We start from the raw sequence: 13,246 nt of genomic DNA, 5'->3' as shown, positions 1-13,246 counted from the left end.
GTTGGTTTGCGTGCTAAAACAAATGATTGCCTTTAGCTACATGTGACTGCACCGCTAACACTGTAGAAGGGGGGCAGCGATATGTGACTCAAGTCACTCAATGGCTCTTGCCGCGCGTTGTGGAACTTTTAGCAAAAGGCGGGTCACATGACTTGACTCAAGTCCGACCGGAGTCACCAATTTTACGTCATGACAAAGAGGGAAGATTGTTGTCACATATACTAAAAACAGCCAGTACTTGCCAGAAATTCCTGCAGCCCCTCCAATGTTGCTGTTGGCCTCTTGGAAGCTTCCCTGGACACTTTTTTTTGGTCATGTTTCTCTCCATTTTGGAGGGACGTCCAATTCTTGTGTTGTGATGATGGATGCCATCATCATTCATTGTATTTCATATTATGCTTATACTGCCTTGGATTTTAATTGTTACTTTTGGTCCCCCTTCTGTGTAATCTCGCTGCGGCTAGTAGCTGAAGACATGACTACAAAAACGACAGGAAAAAAGCCTACGAGAACATCGGGACTTTATTTGTGGTGTAAGGTGTGTGTGCTACTGCTGACTCCCATTCCAATGAGTTTGAATAAAATATGAAATATGATTTGACCTTCCCTTCTCTATACAAGATGCAATATTTTTTCTTAACCCCTCCCCCTTTTGAGTTGTACAGGTTATAGGTCACATGTTGACGGCGACTGAGCAAAGTTGAACAACTCGCTTAACCCCAAGTGATGGCTTGATTTCCTTTTCTTGAAATTCGCGAAAGTCGCGACTCACTCAACTCGACTTGCTTGATTGTATTTCTTTCTTTCTTTGCCACTGTAACTTGGGACTTGCTTGAAACTTTAAGCCTGCGGAGACTTGCTTCTGATTTCCGTATTTTGTGATGAATTCCTGTACCTCTCACTTGAAGTGTCAAGAGTATGTGTTTTATACAGATAAGTAGGCAGTTTGGACAACAGTGCTGCAAATGGAACATACTTACTTTCCTTAGACGCTTCAAATTGAATTTGCTTTTGGTGGCTTCACTATAACTCATTGCAGTATAAAACCCGATTCTGGGTACATGCCTCTGCAAAATAAGAACTGAAAGAGGTGAAAAATGAAAACCTCTCCTCTTTTTCTTGGGGCTTTACTATGAGTTGTGTTCGTATCGAAATATGGCCGAACTAACCTCCAGGTTCATATCTGCACTCCCAGCAACAGTGGCACGCACATATGAATCAAATGTCACCTCGAGCGAAGCGCTCTGTGCCCGAGGCCTTTATCAGAACTTTGGGGGCTGGGGCCGGGGAAGTCTGCAATAATGACTGCTGCTCGTGGGCTTGCCACCCTCTTTACGATAACTAAAGGCAAAGGTCAAATGGCGAAATGGCCGCCTGCTCTGTCTGGCCTGTCTGCTGATCAAGCTTGATCACGACAAATGACACTTTTTTAATATGAGCATTTTCATTCCAAATGTATTCGCAAGTGCAAATTGTTTTTTGCTCAATTTGCATATCAAGCAGCAAACCTCATAGCCCGACATCGACGTGGATTGGCCAAAACAACCGGGCTTTGCGAACTTTAAGTCAGTCTCAAGACCGCTTTCGAGGGGTCTGGTCTAGGAATCGATTGTATTTGAACTGCGACTTGTCTCAGACATAGACATCGGGCACACAGAATCCCTTCTCGGAGCGAGTCGAGACCTAAAGCGCAGGAGCAGCAATGCTACCTGGACTGATAGTTTGACATCTGGGGAATTTCCATCCTGTTAGGAAAAACACTCAAACATTAATTGACATGAGCGCGTCTTCCGTGAGGATGCGTCTTCAATTTGTATATTTCCACCATGGCAGACACTCCCGCTCAGTCACACGTAGGCAGCTAGCCGAACATCCGGCTTTGACGGACGCGTTTGTCCACGCAGTCAGAGCGCATGTCTGAATCTGGCATAGTGCTGATTTTTGACTTTCTCCAAATAGGACTGCTTGCCTGGCAGAAAGGAAACACAAATTATTTCATCAAACAGCTCTCCCCTCTATATCCAGATTCGACTTTGGCCGCATAAAGCTGGTTGCATAATCCTTTTATCAAACCTGCCGATGGAATACTGGAAATAACCAGAGTGAGAGAAATACTATTAAGGTCATTTCTATCTCTAGTTTACTTTCCTTTTTTTTTTTTTTAAAAGAAAAAAAAAAAAAAAACACCCGGCTTTTCATTTTTTTTTATCTGGAGAAAAAAAATGACTTCATGTCTTGTGTATTGAGACCATCCTGCTGTTCTGTGACCACTGTGTAAATCTCTGCCTCCATCTGTAATGACCAAACTCAAATGGTTCTCATTTATTTCTCTCTTAAGAGGCCCAAGTAGATATGAAGACGCCCGCGTGGGCGCTTCTGCACGTCAGCATTTTAAAGCTTCATCCCTTCATGCTTTGGTGAGTGTGAGCGTGCGAGGTTCGGCCACATGCGTGCAGCACAACATGTTATTGGATGAAACATGGGACTTTTTATCTGTTCGACTCAATTGACAAGTGGCTTGAGGGCAGGCAGCTGTCAGGCCGCTGTCACGCCACATCTCCATTTTTTAAATATTTTCATGTGATAGTGAGCCGTGTCGTCTAAATGTAACGTGTAGTAGTCATAGTGAGAAGAAGAGTAATAGACTTTCAGAGCGGTGTCCCCATTCAAAAATGACCAGGAGCTTTATTGAATACACCCAAGTTCTTGCAAAATCTTCTTCTTAACAATGCACTCGCTACAATTAACATCTGCAACTTCTCAAGGCTATAAGACTTGGAACAGATGCCCCTTTTCAAAAGAATGGAACTGTCAACAACAAAAACCAAATGGTTTTCGTTCCATTCAACCTTGCTACACCTTGACATTTTCTTTATCAAAATAATTGGTTCTTACCTCCTCGCTAAAGTAGAACAATCACAATAGCATCACAGACAAGACTAAACTTTGCATGGTTAGTCGTGTTTTTAAAGCACCGACCATGAAAAGCTACTCTTAAATTTGTTGGATATGCATTTGCTTCTCGAACGAAAAGTAGCCAGCCCAGTTATGCAATCGAGCAGCAATATTCCGTCCAGTTGGGGGGAAAAGGATAAAAAAAAAAAGAAAAAACAACAAATACCTACCTTAAATTTATGCCGCCAGTATTTGAATCCCACTGCAGGAAACAAATGACGACACTGACGGAGGCATTGTGATTATCATTCTTCAGCTCATATCTTTTAGCTAGCTCAGGGGGCGGCCATTTTGTCACTTGATGTCGGCTGAAAATGACATCACAGTTGCTCAGGTAACGACCAATCGCGGCTCACCCGTTTTCTGAAGCTGAGCCGTGACGGGTTGTTTAAGTAAGCAAGCGTGTGACTTATCTGCCGATCGCGGTGCATCAAAGGGATGAAAGGCTTGTGCCTTCGACCCGGACTCCCGCTCAGCGGAGCTACTGCCGAAAGAAGGCGAGTGGTGTCCATTAGTGGCCTAGCAACATTGACCTCACGTGAGCTTTTCCTTTCGATGACTCTTGTGTGACGGGCTGCAGATGTCATAGTTGACCGCGTCCGCGCCGTTCAAATTGTGTGCGCGTTTCGTGATGTTGCTGTGGGTCAACAGTGCTATAATTATCCTCCTGAGCAAAACAAATGCGAATTGAGTGGTGGCCCATTGTGGGAAACGGGATGAAAGACCACAAGGAAACACAATGCTGGATATGCTGTCCTATTTTCTTGCTTATCCCTTTCAATCCATCAGCATGATTATACCTGTGACGTTTGGTTAGTGTCCATCTTGTGTCTTTTGCCTAATGTGTGACTTAATTGCTCCAAGGGCAGGTGCTTATTAAGCTAGGCCTCATTTAGTTTGCTTAGGCCAAGGTGTAATGACAAGCGGATTTTCTTTTCTGAGTGTTCCTCTTGTCAGTTGCCACGAGAAAGCCGCGAAACATTTTTTTTTTTTTTTTTTTTTTGTCAAGCAGAAGCCACTAAACCGTCTTTGGATTGCCACACGTATAAAAGGCAGCCCCGTAAAAAGCCATTCAGTGCGCTGAATGAACATGCCATCTGTGGGGCTTTCTTATTTCCTCTTCTCCTTTCTTCTCTTCCTTTTTCAAGCCTTGTAATCAAATTTGAGCAAAATCAAATGGCGGCAGGATAGAAGGCGCGCAGTAGGGGGGTGGAGGGTTCAATGAAAGTACCTTTTGTTGGTCTGAAACGAGCAAGTAATTTACAAAATGCCCTCCCTTTGTACAGAGGGCTAAAGGAAGAAAGAAATCAGTAGCTTTTAGAAGCTAGGCCTTGCAAGCGCTGCGACGGGCAAGATAATGAAAGCCGTCTTGTGTTTGCGGGATAGAAAGCGTCTCAAAGGCTGACTGGGCCCAGGCTCAGGGTTAGCTTCATAAAAAAAAAAAAAAAAAAAGGGAAAGAAAAAGCATAGAGCACAACAGTCTCGCACATACAGCGGAGTCATGTGGACTTTTGTGGACTCCTCTGTGCGGGCGTGCATGTGTGTGCGTGTCTTTTTGTGTTTGGCAAAGAGCGGCAAAACAAGAAAGCGGCGCCTGGCTACTCTGGGCTGAGACACTGCCAGGAACAGTCAGAGTTGTGCATGCTGAGGAAGGAGGAGGCAAGGCGAGCTGCTGACGCGCTCTTACCTGTTGTGCCGTCGCAGGTCGGCCTCGCTCCGAGCCGGGACAGCGGCTCGCGAGGCAGATTAGCGCTGGACTCGAGGATTAAGAGGGGCGAGGATTGCAACGGGTTTTTTTCCCCTCGATTTTTTTTTTTTTTTCTTCAACGCCTCATGCGCACGTCCTGGAGTGGGACACTTGAGTACTCAAAGGATGGCTGGTGTTCACCTGCATGGATTATCACAACTACCTGAGAGACAAGCCCCCCCCCCTGCCCCCCACCACCAAGATCCTGCTCTTGTCATTTGGTAGGTCACATCCTTGAAAGTAATCCCATTTCTTCATTTGTATAACTTGTTGGTTTACAATAATACGGATAACCGAATGCATGATCATTTGAGTCCACATTTCTATCTTGTTGGTGCTTGTGATCATCTCCATCTCTGGCCTACAGATCGCGTCCCTCTCCGTGTGGCTGGGCCGTTACCTGAGGTCTTGTCCTGCAGCACACACCGGTGAGTCATGACAACCTTAATTGCAAGAATGATACATGGCTCTCTTTCTTTTTTTCTTCTCTCTATCCTGCTACCTTAAAAATTTAAGCTAGTGCCATTTGTGTCACCTTTTCCATTGCACATTTTTGTTTGTTTGTGAGCTGTCATATGCTTGAGGAATGTTTCTCCTAATGTGCTTTCACCACTGCTAAGAAGCAATTCATGGTCATCGGATGACAGTTGACTGAGAGAAGTTTCATATTTTCAAGATTTTGACATGAACTTTTGGTCTGTTATCAGTGTCCAGTGATCTTATCCCTATGTGATGTTCGGCATTGCCATTCTTTTGAAAAAAATGGAGCGTTTCTTTAATCCAAAAATGCATACATTCAAGTTGCAAAGTGACGCTCAATGCCATTCAAGACGTTACAAGTACTGTATGAAAGTGTGGCAAACCTTTGCCTTTCGTCTCTCACTTGTGTATGCTTTATGTTGTAGCGTAATGGACTCCAAATATTACCTGTACCAAGAATGAAAATGTGAGTGTGAGAGGTTGTTTTGACTGTTTAAATGACTTTTTGCTGGGGATCCGAATAGAAAGGCAGCAATGCATTTTGGGATGTTATGGTCCATTTGCATCTGGGCCATGTGGGGCACTGGCCATCCAAATCCACCAGGATTATATGGTGTTTTTTTTTTTTTTTTTTGACTTCACAAATGGTCTTCTGGATGATTGGGGCAGCAATTCGCCAAAACACAGCAACTGACCTCTTGTAGAAAGACTTTCCAGAAGATTTGAACAGTTGTTATCAAATACAATTTGAAGTACAATTTTGAAGATTTGCTGGAAAATTGTAGCACGATTGAATATGGTTGAGAAAAACACCTGGGCCCCAAACTCAGGGGATCAGGGAAGGCGAGGCAAGAGTTGAGGCAATAAAAAAGCAAACAAGCGTACCGGAGAGCCAGGATAAGAAATGATGATTTAAAAACCTCCGACCCAAAACCAAAGAGAGCATGAAGAGCACAGGTAACAGACTCACCACGTAGACGACAACACCAACCAGACAACGAATGAACAGAACAGGGAATGAAATACAAACCGACCAATGGCAGAGAGGTGAGCAGAACACGCGGGGGGAAGGAGCTCATGACGAGGGCAACAGGTGGCGACGGCGACGACACAGGCAAGGAACCAACAAACACTAGCAAAGAACAAAAATACCTCCAGAATTCAATACGAAATTCAAACTAAGTCAAAGCGCAATGTAAAGTCACCTCTCAAAGGTCAACTTTACCACCCTTGATGGAGTTTGTTTGGATTGTTCCAGAGGAAACAATCGGAACAGAAAACATTTCCAGGCTTGTCTCAAAGATTCAGCCAGGACACACATCCGCTAACCTAAACGTGTAAGCTCGCAAGCCTTTGTGTGATGGCAAGGGCTCACCATTGTAGTTTTCTCTCATGTCCAACCTGCTCAGCTTGCAGGTGGATTTCATTAAGTCCTTTTCTTCAAGGGGAGATGGCTCGGGCTGGGCAATAATTTGGGATCAAAATATATCGCGATCGTCACATGATCAATATCAATAGAAATTGCACTCGATGCAATATCGCAAAAAAAATAAACGAGGAAGCTAAGTCCAACCCCCGTCATTCTACCGGCTGTAGCAGAGGCAACATGTGACATTGGTGCCGCCATTACAGGCACCTGAAAGGAAATTTGCAGATAACAGACATCTTCAATGGAATTTTTCCTCTTTATAATTGTTTAATCAATGTAATTATTTCCATTTTAGCTTTTAATCAATTTACTTAGTTTTTATTTTTTATTTTAAATGGGTTAAAAAAGAAAATCAATAATTATGGATGGACTAATATGAAATACGTACATTGTGATTTGCCCCAGCCCGACTAAGCACTTTATGTTTGAACAAATATGTTTATTTAATCTTTAAGTCGACCAGTTAATTTGACTTTGTCATAGTTGTTTTGACCTCATATTTAAGGATAATAATATAATTTAAAATAAAATGATCTAAATTCAGCCTTTTTCCTCCGGGTCCGTAAAAAAAAAAAAAAAAAAATATATATATATATATATATATATATATATGAAATACTTATATCGTGACCCCGCCAGCGTACACAAATGCACTCTGTGATCAGTCATGTGACGTCCGGTGCTCTACAGGTCCAAGCTGAGCATTTTTGGCGACGGGTTTCCAAACGTAGTCACTGCAGTCTGCTCGAAGCGACGCCCGTGTTTATCCGCCCTGGCGCTCGTTTCCGTCAGTCGTCAGCCAAACGGCAGTCCGTCTATGACGCAACATTGAGGTGGTCTGAGAAATGTTTGCTCTCCGTTCCGAGAGTCACCGCTAAATACGGAGCGGCGGCATTCGCGCGTGTGTGCAACCAACTCCCGGGAAGCAGCTGAGTTCATTTCAATCAAGCTGAAACTTGCGCTTGTTCAACATTGCTTTTCACGAGATGAGTTGAACCGCAAAAGCGCACTGTCACTTTGACTGTAAGCTTTTACTGCCATTCAGTTTTCTCTTTTAATGTCTAAACGATTGGTTTTGCGTCTTTTTTGGTTTCGCAACTTAGCTCTCGCTATTCGACATCGTATAGCAAAGCAGACTCCTCCATCATCGCATACTGTATCACTTGCGTCAAAGCGGTACGGAAAGTTTCTTCCCTTCCATGGTGACTGAGAGGAAAATAAAAAATGGAGTGGCATTTAAATCTGCCGATTTTGCTCCTGGCATATTCAAATGTCAAAATTTGCACCGGGACAAGCGCACTGGTTGAAATTCCAATGGAACAGAATGCGCAATGAGCTTGGGTGTTGCCATCGCAGGCAACAGGCGGCGTCCCGCTCTGCCCTATACGTTACCGCGCTCAATGCATCGCTGCGTTGATTATTTCTGGCAAACATCGCAACCCCTCACGCGTTTGTGTGTGTGTGTGTGTGTGTGCGTCTTGGTGCGTGCGTGTGTCTGAGACAGAGAGATACTAAATTCGTTTGAATCGTGACCAGTCTCCCAGCTGTTCTTAAATACATTATTATTATCATTATTATGTTCATTTGAGTCTCATTATGAACCTGGGCGTCCAGATTATTTTTTTTTCTCGACCCGACATTCCCATTCCACTTCCTGTTGTCGTTTTTTTTTTTTTTTTTTTTTTTTTTTAACAAGATAGAACCTACGATGCCCTTGCTGAGGAAATTAGCTGATGTTTGAGTTAAATGGTTTTTGCAAACTGGATTTGACTGTTTCTATCTTTTGTCTCTAGACACACTTCAGTGTTCAAATCAATCATTTCCATCAAATGTTTGAATATGTGCCGGGCTAGTGAATGGGATGCGACCTGGACAGCTCCCCGAGGACCCTCTAATAACTGCTAATGGGCTGTTAAAGGAGTGGGTGTGGCTTGCCCGGGACTGGATGGTTTCACCGCCGATTACGGCTCATTGAACGGGAGGGGCAAAGCATTGATTTCATCTGTGAGTGTGTGTGATTGCACCTGCGTGTGTGCGTGCGCGTGTGTGCGTGCGTGCGTGTGTGGGGGTGTGTGTGTATGTGTGTGTGTGTGAGCCACAGACATTTGCTGGCAGCTTGCTGTGCGTAGTCTGTTATTAAGAGCAGTAGACGGCCATTAAGCCTGTCATTTCCTCAATCTACTGGATGACCTACTCACTTGGACAGCTTCTGTGCTTAACCTGTGACCACAGATTGCCCAGTGTATTATTGTGGAGGCAGTGCAAGCCTGTGACTGGGTGTGTGTGCGTGTGTGTGCGTGTATCGATTTCATTTTCACAGTAAGTATATAGTATACAGCAGATTAAGAATGGGCATTTTTTTTTTTTTTTTTTTTGGGTGCGTATTTTTAAATGCGCTTTGCTGTGTTCACGAGTAGCTCACCGATTCAGGTCTTTGTTACAAAAGAGGCTTGATTCTTTGGACACATTTACAAGAGACGTAGTGAAATTGCCCTCTTTGTTTCTTTTCTTTTTTTGTAAGGGTTCCACATATGTTGTTGAAATAATCGCCATTCACACAAAAGTGCAAAAAGGTGGGGCCCTCTTGTTACAACAGCAGCGACGTAACCTGGATCTGTTTGTACGTTACGATGCGCTGTAGTATTTACGCAAACCAACGCCACTGCAGCAGTATTAAAGTCAGAGTTGAATGGAATAAGTATATGAAAGACACTTTGATTTAAAAATCAATCAAATGAAAACGATAAGCATGGCAGTTTTCTTGTGCCGCGTCGCCTCTGCGTAAACTAGTCAGTTAAGTGCCGATCATAACCTCGAAACATTTTCCGATATGGCCTGTACTTATTCAAAAGCTTATTTATAAATTCAGTGCAACCTCATTTTGTGATGGTTTTGTTTATGAAGTAAATGGGCCCTATTTTCGTAGCCTGGCGCATCTTCATTCTCATGCGGTAGTAGTTTAACGTGCTTGGGAATTCGGAAGACTGCGTAAGCGCCTCGATGGGCGCACCGAATTTGTTGTCCCCGGTGCAACAGACAATTTGATGACAGAAAGCAGACTAGAATTCAGACCAGCTCAAAGCAGGTCTAAGTTGTGGTGCAGGTGTTCTAACGATATTTTGGTGGACTTGATCGAGGCGCAGACAGACAGCTTCTGAGCTGTATTGTATTGTCTTTCATTCATAAATATGACAACAGCATGCCTCAGAGCCTGTGAATCATTGTAGCAATCAATTCATTGAGCAAATGATTAAAAATCAGCCCACCTGACAGCGGCGTAACTTTGAGCCGGATGGTGGTGGCGGGGACATCTGGAATTTCCGGAAATCCCGGAACGGCCGATCCGTTTAAGACATGACAAAAAAATCTATTGGGTGACTCTTGCAGGTGCTAAAATGTGAAAGTTATTTATGACACAGCCTAGCATACTGCAGCGAAATCCAGCAGCGCACTTCCTATGTTGTTTGCGTGTGTGCGGTTCCATTATACATGTGCTCCTTTTTTTTTTTTTGTTATGATGATCAGGCGCACCTCGTTTTATTACAGGTGTGTACAGGTCTTTGGTTTACGCGCTAATACCTTCTGACTCCTCCATGGCTGGGATTAACCTCGGTTCCCGCGACTTTGTCTCAGCAGCTGCTCTGCGGGGCCCCGCTTGAGGTGATAGCAGCTGAAATTAGCCAGCTTTCTGCCTCAAAGCTGCTTCATTAAGACAGCCGTCACCTTGGCCTGCGTTAGCTTTGCTGCTAATCCAAAAGCTAGCAAAGTCAATCATGCAGACCTTAAGCTAACTAAAGCTACCTCTGCTCTGCCTCGTCTTTTGCGATAAGGTAATGAGGATCCGGAGGGGTTAAGGTGAACTCGGCTGTCTGTGTATTGGAGCCCGCGGCGCGCTATGCAACGGATGACCAGCGGATATCGGAGTAAATACGCTCCATGTGAGCTAGGAGAGCTGCAATCCCCAAGTATTGTCTTAAGTTGATAAGGCGATGAGAGGCTTACTGAGGTGTATCAGTAGACAAGGACGGGATCCTCCCCAGGTACGAGCCGCTCGGCTATCTAGATGCGACACCCGGCTTGGCCCCCCGAGCGGGCTTGGTCGTGTTAATATCCACTATTGTCTTGTCCCGATAAGCTAATGAGGGTTGTAGCAAGAGGTGATGGCAGTATTAAGAAGTGCATTAGTGGACGGACAAGAACAGGAGGACTGTCAAGTTCTTAACCCACTGTTAGCTACATGACGGCGCTTATGGAAATCGCAAGTTGACTCGCTTGGACGCAGAAAATGAAAGCACAGGGTTTCGCATCCAAGTCAAAAAGTAAATACTAATATTATTATTATTATTATTATTATTATTATGATTATTGAATTGCCCAAGAGGCCATGTAAATTACTGTGCAAAAGTGTGACGGCATAATTACATTAATTTTTTGTAACGTCGCTGTCCTGTGAAAAACACTCGTCTCCATTTTTTTCATTTTTCTTATTTTTACATGAACGGTGTTTCCGCGTTACAGAAAATTGCACATATGTGTTTTTCACAGGACAGCGACGATATGCTACACTGAAAAAAAAATGGTGCCTTGAATGTCCTCAATCTTATTTCATCAAGTGGCTGCGCAAAAGAAAAGCATCTGTATCCAGATATTTTTTTAAGTCTACTTAAAAAAAAAATGGATCCGAATCCAAACGATTTTCTTCCGGGCAACCACTTAACGAAATGAAATTGAGTGAATTCAACAAAAAACGTTTTTGGGTGCATAATGTCCATTCATACTGTAACAAGAATTCATTTGGCTTATTTTGTGGACCCCAGACTTCCATCAAAGGCGGAATCGTTTCACCAAATTGTGAAAATAACATTTTTGAAGTGTCACCGCATGCAGCCGCACACTTAGCCGAGACACACGTTCAACGAACTACGGCTAACGTTTCAACAATGATTGATTAATGTCCTTCCTAGGGAAAAAAGTTCAGCCCTGGATGCCGTAATGCATGCTGGGAAGAGCGTCCAATCGCGATGCATTTCCTGCGCAAAAGAAGCGTTGCCCGTTGATTGAAAGTGCTCCTCCCCAAATTTGTACAAATTCAGACAAATTGTTCTGGGTTTGAAGATCTATCGGTTGACAGCTGTGTATTTGAATACATTGCAAGTTATGCCAGATGGATTGTGACGTACTGTAGACTTCTCCCAAATATCGATTGCCGCCCGTGCATCTGTGCATCGACGTCGGCGTCTAAGATAGGGCCTGTCACCGATGGCAGCAGCAATTTCCAAGCCTCCGGAGGCCTCGAGGTCCCCCACAAAGACACCAAAAGCACACGGGCGCACATCGGCGGTCACCCTGCTCGGCTTTTAGAGCCATTACTGTCAAACAGCTGCGAGAAGTGCCGTCGATGAGACGCAGCGCAGGAGAGAGCGAGCCGCGGGGATAAATGCTCAGGGCCAATAGATAGATAGGCTGATGGACAGATAAGTGGGTGTCTGTCCAGGCAGGAGGAGGGGGCGCCAGAGAGGTGGGTGTTTAAAGGATGAATGGAGGGGAGCGGGCGCCATGCTCGCTGAGGCCGTCTCTAAGTGAAGACAAATTGATGGGGGTGTCAAAGAGGATTCCGGAGAGGAACAGCCCTTTATTTGACAGTCAATTATCAGATAGACCCAGTGGCCTTGCAGTCCGTGGCCGTCGCCCTCATGCAGTAAGCAAGTGCTTGAAAAGCACCGGTTCACACTGCACTCAGGTGGACTCCTGAAAGATTTAATTAGGCCTGGAGAGAAATGGAAAATAGATATATCTGCTGCTTTCATTTGATAAAGTGTGTCGTTTGTTTTCCCTCCTCAATGTGCTTTTGTTGCCATCTTGCCGATTTGTCAGCTTCGGCATAGGAGGCTTCAGCCGAGAAAGATGCAATGTGACGCTTTAAAATCTCCAACAAATCGAGCTTCAGAAGTGAAGCGTTTGCGTTTTGAAGTTTTGATGGCGCTTCATCCAAGTGCAGAACATTGAAGGCGTTGCGCGTTGGGGGCAACTCGGCGGGTGTCGACATCGTTTATCACAAACGAAGCTTCACTTGACAGGCAAGCGATGAAAGGATGAACTGTAGCATATTTGTAATCCACTGAACACAATTGTTAGAATTTCCACCTTGATGTCGAACATGAAGTGATGCTACACATCGAGTACTTTGTGTTGCTGATGTCATTCCCCGCCCCCATTAGCAGCGGGTCACTTGACAGATCCTCAATGAAAACCCCAGAAGTCTTTCAGTAATCTTGGATTGTCTGTGAATGAGGCTGATTTTTGAGTCTGTTTGAAGGAATGGGAGCTTTGTGAGGTAGCCTGAGAGAGCAGCTGTAACATTTCGGATCAGGTTAAGAGAGTTGTGCTGATGTCTGCTTGTTGGGCTTTGCTGCACAGTAATGTTCAGCATTGAGATGCCTAAAAAAAATGATAATAATACATGTATACATACATATATTTATATGTCAAATTTCTTTATTTATTTTTAGCACTTTAATAATTGTGTCTTTTCCTTTCTAACAAAAGCGTGCCAATCATTTTGTTCGCATGTAATAGGTGTGTCTCTACATCACATATACAAGTGATGCTGAACTGAAGCCTCGCATTGGTTACAT

At 44.1% G+C, this 13,246-nt stretch overlaps 1 protein-coding gene across 1 annotated transcript in view; it reads left to right on the top strand.

Annotated features, from left to right (window-relative positions):
- sox2 (SRY-box transcription factor 2) overlaps nt 1-13,246 on the top strand; it is a 113,013-nt gene that overhangs the window by 1,246 nt on the left and 98,521 nt on the right. Inside the window, exons 2-3 of the transcript XR_015088880.1 lie at nt 4,660-4,923; nt 5,070-5,130. The gene's annotated coding sequence lies outside the window, so the exon portion shown is untranslated. The remainder of the gene's footprint in view (nt 1-4,659; nt 4,924-5,069; nt 5,131-13,246) is intronic.

The sequence above is a fragment of the Filicampus tigris genome, chromosome 12, assembly GCF_054856515.1.
Source record: "Filicampus tigris isolate MCC_2025a chromosome 12, RoL_Ftig_1.0, whole genome shotgun sequence".
Taxonomy (NCBI): Eukaryota; Metazoa; Chordata; class Actinopteri; order Syngnathiformes; family Syngnathidae; genus Filicampus; species Filicampus tigris.
The sequence above is the reverse complement of the archived record's forward strand: the minus strand, read 5'-3'. Positions and strand labels throughout refer to the sequence as shown.